At 39.7% G+C, this 12429-nt stretch overlaps 1 protein-coding gene across 5 annotated transcripts in view; it reads left to right on the top strand.

The window, feature by feature from the left end:
• Positions 1 to 12429, top strand: part of INPP4B (inositol polyphosphate-4-phosphatase type II B) — an 819089-nt gene that overhangs the window by 66008 nt on the left and 740652 nt on the right. The gene's annotated exons all lie outside the window — the stretch shown is intronic.

Here is a 12429-nt window from a genome sequence, read left to right as displayed (position 1 = left end):
GCACAGAGCTCAGCCTGTGGATGGACTGGGCATGCCGTGAGCGGCTTCCATGTTGGGCTCTGGTGTCTAGATGAGAGGAACACGGTGGGGCCCGAAAACTTGGAGATACCAGCAATCGCAGAACTCCAAGGGATGTTACAGCTCTTTCTCGGGGTGTCCGAGGTCTGAGTCCCCAAGAAATGTTGCAGCTCTTCACTCTGGTAGCTTGGCAAGCGGAAGCATGTTACAACTCTTTTATTCCTGCTGCCTGCAGCTCTGCCAGTTCCAAGTTCTTGTCCTGAGACCAAGAGCTATGAGGTGCGCAGACACCAGAGAGTGAGTAAGGCAGAGAAGAATTTCATTGAGTGACAGAAAGAATGCTCTCACCTGTGAGAGGGGACCCGGAAAGCAGGGATAGCTCTCTGTGCGGCTGAGTCTGGGCTTTTTATGGGCTTAAAATTGGGGAGTGCTTGCTCATTGGTCCATGGGTGGGCTTGGAGAAAGCACCATCGATTGGTTAAAAGGCACTGTCCAGAAGCAACCAGTATATATAGAGAGAAGGTAAGATAGGGATAGAAGTTCTCACTTTGGTTGTGGACTCTATCTGGAACTGGCAGCTCAGTTTTCAGGGTTTAAACTGTTTTTGGCTTGAAAGTTGGGTTTCACCATGGACCCATCCCTGTCTGTTTAGGAATTTGCCTGTGTCCTGTCAATATCAACGTAGTACTCTACATCGGCACTCCCCAACCTTTTTGGTACCAGGGACCACTTTCATGGAAGACAGTTTTTCCACAGACTGGGGAGGGGTGGGGAGGTGATGGTTTTGGGATGAAACTGTTCCACCTCAGATCATCAGGCATTAGTTAAATTTTCATAAGGAGTGTTCAACCTAGATCCCTCACATACACAGTTCACTATTGTTTGCATTCCTATGGGACTCTAATGCCACCGCTGATCTGACAGGAGGCAGAGCTCAGGCAGTAATGCTTGCTTGCCCACCACCCCCTTCCTGCTGTGCGGTCCAGTTCCTAACACTCCACAGACTGGTACCAGTACACAGCCTGGGGGTTTGGGACCCCCATATACGCTCTATATGGAAAGACATAGATATATTTTAAAATACAAAGATCCATCATATCAATAGGCTAAAAAGAAACATTGGATGATCATATCAGTTGATGCAGAAAAAGCATTTGACAAAATCAAATATTCATTTGTCATAAAAACTCTTACCAAATATGAATAGGAGTATTCTCAATATATCATTTACAAAAAAACCTACAGTAAACATCATGCTTAATAATGAGAAATGAGATGCTTCCTTCCTAAATAACATATCTGATAATGGATATATTTTAGATAGAATATATAATATATATAAAATATATAAAAAACTGAACATTCAAAAAATCTGATTTTTTAAATGGACATAAGATCTAAATAGACATTTCACTAAAGAAAATATACAGCATGGTGGCTCATGCCTGTAATCCCAGCAGTTTGAGAGTCCAAGGTGGGAGGATTATTTGAGCCCACAAATTCAAGACCAGCCTGGGCAACACAGTGAGATCCCATCTCCATTAAAAGGAAGGAAGGAAGGAAGGAAGGAGGAAGGAAGGAAGGAGGGAAAGAAGGAGGGAGGGAGGGAGGGAGGAGGGAAGGAAGGAAGAAAGGAAAAAAAATTCAACATAGTGTTGGAAGTTCTGGCTAGGGCAATCAGGCAAGAGAAAGAAATCAAGGAGATTCAGTTAGGAAAAGAAGAAGTCAAATTGTCCCTGTTTGCAGATGACATGATTGTATATTTAGAAAACCCCATTGTCTCAGCCCAAAATCTCCTTAAGCTGATAAGCAACTTCAGCAAAGTCTCAGGATACAAAATTAATGTGCAAAAATCACAAGCATTCTTATACACCAGTGACAGTCAAACAGAGAGCCAAATCAGGAATGAACTTCCATTCACAATTGCTTCAAAGAGAATAAAATACCTAGGAATCCAACTGACAAGGGATGTAAAGGACCTCTTCAAGGAGAACTACAAACCACTGCTCAGTGAAATAAGAGGACACAAACAAATGGAAGAACATACCATGCTCATGGATAGGAAGAATCAATATCGTGAAAATGGCCATACTGCCCAAGGTTATTTATAGATTCAATGCCATCCCCATCAAGCTACCAATGAGCTTCTTCACAGAATTGGAAAAAACTGCTTTAAAGTTCATATGGAACCAAAAAAGAGCCTGCATCTCCAAGACAATCCTAAGTCAAAAGAACAAAGCTGGAGGCATCACGCTACCTGACTTCAAACTATACTACAAGGCTACAGTAACCAAAACAGCATGGTACTGGTACCAAAACAGAGATATAGACCAATGGAACAGAACAGAGTCCTCAGAAATAATACCACACATCTACAGCCATCTGATCTTTGACAAACCTGAGAGAAACAAGAAATGGGGAAAGGATTCCCTATTTAATAAATGGTGCTGGGAAAATTGGCTAGCCATAAGTAGAAAGCTGAAACTGGATCCTTTCCTTACTCCTTATATGAAAATTAATTCAAGATGGATTAGAGACTTAAATGTTAGACCTAATACCATAAAAATCCTAGAGGAAAACCTAGGTAGTACCATTCAGGACATAGGCATGGGCAAAGACTTCCTGTCTAAAACACCAAAAGCAACGGCAGCAAAAGCCAAAATTGACAAATGGGATCTCATTAAACTAAAGAGCTTCTGCACAGCAAAAGAAACTACCATCAGAGTGAACAGGCAACCTACAGAATGGGAGAAAATTTTTGCAATCTACTCATCTGACAAAGGGCTAATATCCAGAACCTACAAAGAACTCAAACAAATTTACAAGAAAAAAACAAACAACCCCATCCAAAAGTGGGCAAAGGATATGAACAGACATTTCTCAAAAGAAGACATTCATACAGCCAACAGACACATGAAAAAATGCTCATCATCACTGGCCATCAGAGAAATGCAAATCAAAACCACAATGAGATACCATCTCACACCAGTTAGAATGGTGATCATTCCAAAGTCAGGAAACAACAGGTGCTGGAGAGGATGTGGAGAAATAGGAACACTTTTACACTGTTGGTGGGATTGTAAACTAGTTCAACCATTATGGAAAACAGTATGGCGATTCCTCAAGGATCTAGAACTAGATGTACCATATGACCCAGCCATCCCATTACTAGGTATATACCCAAAGGATTATTAATTATGCTGCTACAAAGACACATGCACACGTATGTTTATTGCAGCACTATTCACAATAGCAAAGACTTGGAATCAACCCAAATGTCCATCAGTGACGGACTGGATTAAGAAAATGTGGCACATATACACCATGGAATACTATGCAGCCATAAAAAAGGATGAGTTTGTGTCCTTTGTAGGGACATGGATGCAGCTGGAAACCATCATTCTCAGCAAACTATTGCAAGAACAGAAAACCAAACACCGCATGTTCTCACTCATAGGCGGGAACTGAACAATGAGATCACTTGGACTCTGGAAGGGGAACATCACACACCGGGGCCTATCATGGGGAGGGGGGAGGGGGAAGGGATTGCATTGGGAGTTATACCTTATGTAAATGACGAGTTGATGGGTGCAGCACACCAACATGGCACAAGTATACATATGTAGCAAACCTGCACGTTGTGCACATGTACCCTACAACTTGAAGTTTAATAATAATAAATTTAAAAAAAAGAAAAAAAGAAAGGAAAAAAAATACGTAGAGGGTAAATAAGCATACAGAAGGATACTCAACATATCCATGTGGATATAGTAAATGATTTAATAAGTTAATTCATGGTGGACAAAGACAAGTATCTGATGCAAATGAATTCTAAATATCATATGCTGATACTCTGCCTTCATGAAGTTTGAGCATAACTATCCATTCTTGAACTGTGTGCTCTGTATAATGACATTGGTTCAAAGAGTACAGTAAAGAAGAATGCGTGGAGGAGAGTAACTTTACAGAGGAGAATCCTGACAACCACTGTCTCACCAGGTGATCAAGGTCACCATCAACAGTGATAAATCATGTTCGCGGTATCTTCCCTTGATACTATGTGATGAAAATAGCACTTTTAGCACTGGTTTACCTCCATAAGCCTATAACCCCAGTTTAATTATAAGAAAATCGTCAGACAAATTTCTGTTGAAAGACATTCTGGCCGGGCGCGGTGGCTCAAGCCTGTAATCCCAGCACTTTGGGAGGCCGAGACGGGCGGATCACGAGGTCAGGAGATCGAGACCATCCTGGCTAACACGGTGAAACCCCGTCTCTACTAAAAATACAAAAAACTAGCCGGGCGAGGTGGCGGGCGCCTGTAGTCCCAGCTACTCCGGAGGCTGAGGCAGGAGAATGGCATAAACCCGGGAGGCGGAGCTTGCAGTGAGCTGAGATCCGGCCACTGCAGTCCAGCCCGGGCTACAGAGCAAGACTCCGTCTCAAAAAAAAAAAAAAAAAAAAAAGAAAGACATTCTACAAAATACTTCACTGGTATTCCTCAAAAGTATCAAGGTCATAAAAAACAAGGAACCCTGAGAAACTGTCACAGTAAAGGGGAGCCTAATGAAATAGCTAGATGAAATCTGGACATTAAAAACTAAGGAAATCTAAGTAAAGTATGAACTTCAGTTAATTATCTCAATATAGGTTCACTAATTGTGACAAATATACGTACTAATGTAAGATGCTAATAATAGAAACTGCATGTGTAAGGTATATGAGAATTCTGCCCTATTTTTGCAATTTTTCTGTAAGTCTAAAACAGTTTCAAAATAACTCATTTAAAAAGAGACAAACAAGATGTGCAGAAGACAAAATCAATAAATAACTCTGGTAAACAGCTTGTAAATGGAACAGGTGATTAAAAAATGAAAGAGATAGTATTGATGAAGTCCTTATAATCGAATAAGTGTTTATGAAGTTGTTGTAGGTGAATTACTTATAATTACTGCCTTCAAATATTTCAGATGTTGTATGTAAAGGGATCATGCTCACTTTAGTTTCCAGTGGCAGAAAAAGAACAAATTGATTCAAGTTCCATGGGAGCAGATTTTAGCTTAGATTGAAAGAATAATTTTATGATTATTAAGATGTCCAAATATAACTAACCTGCCTTTGGAGAGGGTTGCAGCACTACCTTTTAATGATCTTCAGACAGAGGCTAAAGAAATGTCATCATGAAGAACAGTTGAACAGGAATGAGCTTGAAGCTGTGTTCATCTCAGATGCTGTGATTACTGTTGCGTTAGCCAACACCTCTACGATTGCACTGGTTCAGACAGCTCCAGGCAGGCCTCAGAAACAAGTTATTTACTTATGACATCCAGTTGGCAAGTTTTTCTCTGATCATCTTGGAATTACACAGTCTGGATAGAAAGGGAGAAATAATTGTTGAGCACTATGAGGAACGGATTAAAGAAAAGCCTCTGAGATTTTATTTATGTACATGCACTCTTCTCTTAAGAAAACTAACAAAAAGTTAAAGGCGATAAAATTAAGACAGAAAACAAAACACCACCATGGTTTTAATACTAGATGTTACCATCTCAGTTTTAAATACTATCCGGTAAAATGATGCTTGAGGCCAACTCCAGTGAATTCAGGAATAACTTTTGGAGGGCAGCGCTACTGTTGTTATCCATGGGAACAGATGGTTGTTACTCTCCAAAAATTCAGATCAGTTTCATTCTCTTGTGGGGAAACAACAGCAGCAGAAATTTTAGTCACCACCCTTCTGATAATACTGGAGAAATAGTGTTTTCTTGCTTATGTGTTTCCATGCCTGTGCATTTCTTCTTTACACATCTCTACTTTGTGACTCATGTTATAAAAAATTACAGAACCTCAGGAATACAGAGATGAATGCGAAATTATGATGTCTTCTATCACATCTGCCCTCTAAGAAGTGTATCGCATTGAAGCTCGAGCTGCTTTAAAATTTTAGCTCTTCCAGTAAAAATAATTGAGCTTGTAGATAGTAAATCTCACATCAAGAAATATCCTAGTATACCGAATGTATAGAGAGCAATGTCTGTGTGTACATTTGTGTGTGCGCGTATGTGTAGCTCATGTGAATTTTAATAATAAACTGTATATTCCATTAGACAGTTCTGCTACTTTAAAATATAAGTACATGGTAAGTAGAAAATCTGTCATTTCTAAGCGCTGTATTTGTTGGCAATGGTTTGCATACAATAATAAAAGGTGAGGACATTTTTCCAGTGGAATTTTAGCCTCCAGATTCCTATGTCACTATGTTTATATTTTTCAATAGCTATGGCCCTTCCCAGCAGACTGGGAAGGCCTAGAACATACCATAATGCTCATATTTAAGAAACAAATAAAAAACCCCTATTGCTGTCAAACAAAAAATAAGTAAATAAAAAATAAAAAAATGTCAATAATGTAATTTTTTAGTGGAAGATACCAACTTTTGGATTTTATGTCTGCTCTTGTGCCACACTAGAGTTCTAACTTTTTTGCTAATATTATTTTTTAATATTAACTAATTTCTTTCTTATCTCTAGTCTAGGAGGATGCTTTCATTTTTACTTTCCAGCATTAGTTTCCAAGAGCATCCATTTCCTGAGTCCTTAAGATTTAGACCTTATTAACAACTGTACTGTTAGATTGTGTCTTTTTAAAAAATTTTTTTAACATTTTTTTTTAGACAGAGTTTCACTGTCACCCAGGCTGGAGTGTAGTGGTGCAATCTCAGCTCACTGCAACTTCTGACTCCCAGGTTCAAGCAATTCTAGTTCCTCAGCCTCTCAAGTAGTTGAAATTACAGGCGTGCGCCACCACACCCAGATAATTTTTTGTATTTTTAGTAGAGACAGGGTTTCGCCATGTTACCCAGGCAGGTCTCGAACTCCTGAGCTCAGGCAATCCACCTGCCTTGGCCTCTCAAAGTGTTAGGATTACAGGCATGAGCCACCACGCCTGACCAGATCGTGTCTTTAAAGCATCAAATTTCGTAGGGTGAATTTTCCTTCATACATCACCCACACTCCTTTGGACAGCCACTTTTATTATTTGTTCACATGTCAATTTCCCTATGTAGACTTTAGGCTCTTTTACTGTTGGGTTTGTGTATTGTTTATTCGTTTATTCCTTCTTGCGCCATGATGGTGTTTTGCATTTGCTTTTGCACCTTCCTGCTACTGCCCTCACTGAACTTCAGCTCCTTTCCTTTTCATCTACCTACTGAAATCTATGCATTATTTAAGGGTCATCTGAAATGTGATAGTCTGTGAGAAACAGATTGTTCGGTTGGAATTAATCACAACTTCAACACCACTTTGCTTCACTCTCTTTCACAGCTATTTCCTTCTGCTGTGTATTTTACTTATTGATGCCTCACTCTCACCCCAGAGACACACGCCTCCACACACTCTGCTGTAAGCTCCTTAAGGACAGGCATCCTGGTTATCCTAGCACAGGAATAGTACCTTCTTCACACATTACAAATACCTCATAAGTGTGAATTGAATGAATGACACATTTCAGGGCCTTATTAAGATCATTTCAAAACCATCTATTCCCTGATGACTCACAAATTTATATCTACAGCCTGGACTTGTCTTTACCTATCTTGTACTCACACATCCAAGTATCTACTTAATCCCTTGCCTTTCCAATTAGAATCACAAACTTATCATGACCAGAGAACTCTTGATTTTGTTTTTCTCTTCCTTATCTCAAGTAAAAGTCCATTTACAGCACTGCAGTACTGTTTTCTCAGCTCACTGACAAATCAGTTTTTCTTCAAGTGAGAGAGAAGCTCATAGAAAATGGGAAGTCATTGAAGACCAACTTCATTATTTTAGCTCTTTGAACTCAGCCTTCAAATTCTGGTATGATGTGTGATGTGAAAAAAAATTACATTAAAAACTGACTGAGTTATTCTTGCAGAATACTGATAATAGTTGTTTGCTTAGTTGGTTGGTTGGTTTACAAAATCAGATCACTTCTTGGTCACAAGTTTCCCTTGTGACCAAGGCAAATGGTTTGTAGGTACAACCATTTACAGCACTCCAGTACCGCTCAGGCCAAACCTGAGCATAAGCCTTGATTTCTCCTTTCCACACGGTATTCATGAATAAGACCTGTCAGTTCATTGCCAAAATATATCCGGGTCTTACAGATTTTTACCATCTCCTTTTCCACAGCTTTGATCCAAGCCACCATCATTTCTTACCTGGAATAGTACCACCATATTCTTTCCTGAACTACATTCAGAGCCTCCTAATTGGTCTACCTGCCTTCATTATTACTTCCCTAAAATTGGTTCTCCATACATTTGCCAGAGAAACTTCTCTAGAGTGTACATCAGATCATAACATCCCCATTTTAAAACTTCTCCAATGGCTTCTACTTAGAACTAAATGTAAATTTCTAACCACATTATCCAATGGCCCACTTAATCTGACCCCTGAGTAACTTCTAGCTTGTCTCTCTCCTCTTTGTTCACATGGTATGGTGACATTTACCCACTTCCTGTCACTCAAACATGACAAAGAAACTTTTTCTTGCGTAGGAACTTTGTTCTTGTAATTTGAGCTCGAAATGCTTTTCTTTCAGAGCTTCCCTTTAAGTCCTCAGAAGTCTTCCCTGACCACCTTGGATAATGAGCATCCTGTGATTTCAAATTCTCTGTAGCCCATACTGGGTGCAGGATGCATTTGTTACCTGCACTTTCCAACTAGAATGAGTTATGAGTTATCTACAATAGTACTTGCCTTATTATGTATTTATTGACTGACTAACTGCTGGACTAATGCCATCTCAGTGACAGTCTGCCTTGCTGTCTAGGCGGCCAGATCCTTTTCCTGTGGTAAGAATTGTGCCGTGTCTTGTAGCTCTCCACGCACATCACAGCCTTTTCTTATGCTTGACTGTGAGCCCCTTGGAAGCAGATACCACACTTGTATCACCACTGCCTCTCAGAGAATACGGCACAGATGAGTGCATGTGTTTTCTCTTTAATCCTGTAATCACTCCTCTTTCATTCTTTTTCTAATGAAATTGCTTGTTAGTTATAGGAAACTTAAATTCCTATTAGAGCCTTTTAAAACTGAGATTGGGGAATTGATGAGGCCTATAATTGGTAAAAGAAACTCTGACCTAAGGTACTTGCCTAATGAAATAATGTGGTAGGAAGGCAGTGGGAATAGTTTCACTTAATAGAAGAGATGAAGATTTGATGCTCCTGGTGTCAGTTTATTAGGCAGGAAAACCAATGCGATTAATTCACTGAAAAAAATGATCTGTCAGAAAAGTTCGTCTTCTCTGTAAGCTGAGAGACTGGCTTACGTCTTCTCACAAATTACAGCCCTTTTACTTATATTAACATGATTAAATGTTTATCTTTATTATAAAATTTTAGATAATATAACTTAATATTATACATGGAACATTGTATTGGACCAACGTTGCTGGCTTTACTTCCAACCAAGGGAATACTTCAGGTTCTTTGGCAAACTCCTGTGACTAAGAAGTGATCTGATTTTGTAAACCAACCAATCAACTAAGCAAACAACTGTGATCAGTATTCTGCAAGGATAACTCAGTCAGTTTTTAATGTAATTTTTTTTTGACACCACACATCATACCAGAATTTGAAGGCTGAGCTCAAAGAGCTAAAATAATGAAGTTGGTCTTCAATGACTTCCCATTTTCTATGAGCCTCTCTCTCACTTGAAGAAAAACAGATTTGTCAATGAGTAGTAATACCCAATGTGTGGGTCCAAAGGTATTTGCACTTTTACTTTTATGATTTTATTTTTTATTTTTTTGAGACAGGGTCTCACTCTGTTGCGCAGGCTGGAGCACAGCGGTGGGATCTCAGCTCACTGCCACCTCTGTCTTCCTGGCTCAAGCAATCCTCCCACCTCAGCCTCCTGAGTAGCTGAGATTACAGGGGTGCACCACTACACCTGGCTAATTTTTGTATTTTAGTAGAGATGGGGTTTTTACCATGTTGGCCAAGTTGGTCTTGAACTCCTGACCTCAGGTGATCCACCTGCCTCGGCCTCCCAAAATGCTGGGATTACAGGCGTGAGCCACCACACCTGGCTGGTATTTGCACTTTTAAAATAAAAATTCCTGAAAAGAACAATCACTTAAGAGTACTCATCCATAGGGGAATTTCAGACATAATGTTAATTCACATCATATCATTAAACACCCATGTGCCATGTTCTTAATGTCTACTCTAACGATGATATAGTAAACTAGCAGAGTTAAAAAATGGTTGCATGTAGCTTAGTTATAGTTGACTAAAATATCGCAGGTGTACTTATTAAGGTCTGGTTTCACTTTGGGATCCAGAAAAATCCTGCAAAGTGCCTTGCAGAGCATTATGGGGACCTCTCTGTGCCTTTCTCACCTCGCTTTCGCTGAGTTCACAATGGACACGAGTAGAGCAGCTGCAGAGAGCGTGCACTAGGTAGATCCTTCAAAGTCAACAGGTTCAAAATGAGCTCATTGACTCTGTCTAAAAAAAAAAAAAAAAGAGCTCATTATTTTCTTCTCCTTTCTTTAAGATGCATGTCCCTTATTTATTTCCCGTTTGGTTGACAGCATTGCTAAACAAGCAACCACTTAAGACAGAAACCTGGGGTCATCTCAGAAACATGATTCTTTCTTAATTTCCATGTATATCCAGTCACCAAAACCTATAAATTTGACCTCTTCACTACCACTCTTCCAGATTAGTTCAGATCTTCACAACATTTACCTTGGATTATTGTAATAGAATACCATCTAATCCTTTCTGTATCCGGTATAGTTTTCCACAAATCTATCCTCCATACTTCCAGCAAGTTCCTAAAAACAAATCCTTTCCTTATTCCCTTTTGCCAGTAGAATTAATCCCAAACTAAGGCAAATGTAGCTGTTTATCCTTTATAACCACAGCTTGACCTCTTCATGGTACAGCTTTATTTTCTAACAGTCAGCCATGGAATTCAATGTCTTGGCCTCTTTGAGCGCCCTGGCTATTCTCTAAAAGCTCCATGTTCTTTCTTGCTTCTGTGACTTGCTTCTGTATATGTTGCTCTCAGTACTTGAAATGCACATCTCTTGCTATGTGCCAGCTTTGTTCTAACCACTTGACATGAATTACTTTATTAAATTCCTACAACAATGCTCTGAGGTAGATAATACAGCCAATGCCTTCACTGCCTTGTGTCATTGTGACTTAACTCTGATTTCAGTCATCTCTACGGCCATTCCTGAGGCCACTCCTATGTGTCTGGTAAGGTTGCATTCAGATGGCACATCCTCTGGGAAATCTTTCTGACTGTTATGATCTCTGGGCAGAGTGTGTTGCTGTCCACTTTGTATAGCAATTACCCCCCAATGTATACATTTATCTTGATGTCTACTGCTTTGACCGGCAAATGCTTCTTTGCTGCCTTTGGTAAACTGTGAAGACACTGAGAGCAGAGTGTTTAGTATTTATTTATTTGCTTAATTTATTGTCATTATTTTTGTATCACATGGTATAGTACTTAGTGTCTGGTAGGCACTCAGTAAATGTTAAAAAGAAGTATCACAGCTAACATAATTGATCCCTTGCTATATGTGAGGTTTGTTCTAACCACTTTACATGAATTACTTTATTAAGTCCCTACAACAATGCTTTTGAGGTAGACAACACAGCCAATGCTTCCAGTGCCCTGTGTCACTGTGACGTAACTCAGATTTCAGCCATCACTATGGCAGAGAGTTTTGTGTGAGCTCAGACTTGTGCTGAGTGTCTCACCCCATGCACAAGTATCAGTCTGCCTGTTCAGGCCTTCTCTAAAGTGCAGGAAGTCACTAGATCCTTTTATGTCCTGGCACAGAAGTGAAGTGGATTTAACATTCTCAGGGCAACCCTCAACCACAGACGCACAAGAGCTGGTGGGTAAATTCTCTAACTTCCCACCCTTTGAATGGACAGTTCTAAAAGGCATTCTGTACACTCTTGGAAGTCTCAGCTGAGTCAAACTTCCATTGCTTATAGAAGCGACTTCTATAATTTACTCCTATTATAGCTCTGTCTCACTCTTGTCATCCATAACTCCTTCCAGAGACATCTCCCAAGCCAAATACCTGCGTCCGAGATCTTGTCATGTTCTATTTTTGAGAAACCCAAATAAAGATAAGTACTACTACTGTCCCCAATGTATTTGAGACAGAGGCACAGAGAGGCTAAGCTAAGTAACTTGCCTGAGACTTTACACCTGGAAAGTGAAAGAGACTGAATTTGAACTCAGATAATCTGGCTGCAGAGCCAGCCCATTCCTGTCACTCTATACTCAATGAGGTTTATAACAGACGTAGGGGTCTCAAACTGTCTAATATTACCTACCTACCCTTATCATGTTTAAAACTTGTCTTGGCTGGAAGATTAAGTTT

This window comes from Chlorocebus sabaeus, chromosome 7 (assembly GCF_047675955.1).
Source record: "Chlorocebus sabaeus isolate Y175 chromosome 7, mChlSab1.0.hap1, whole genome shotgun sequence".
NCBI lineage: Eukaryota > Metazoa > Chordata > Mammalia > Primates > Cercopithecidae > Chlorocebus > Chlorocebus sabaeus.
Note: the sequence above shows the minus strand (reverse complement) of the source record. Positions and strands in the feature narration are given on the sequence as shown.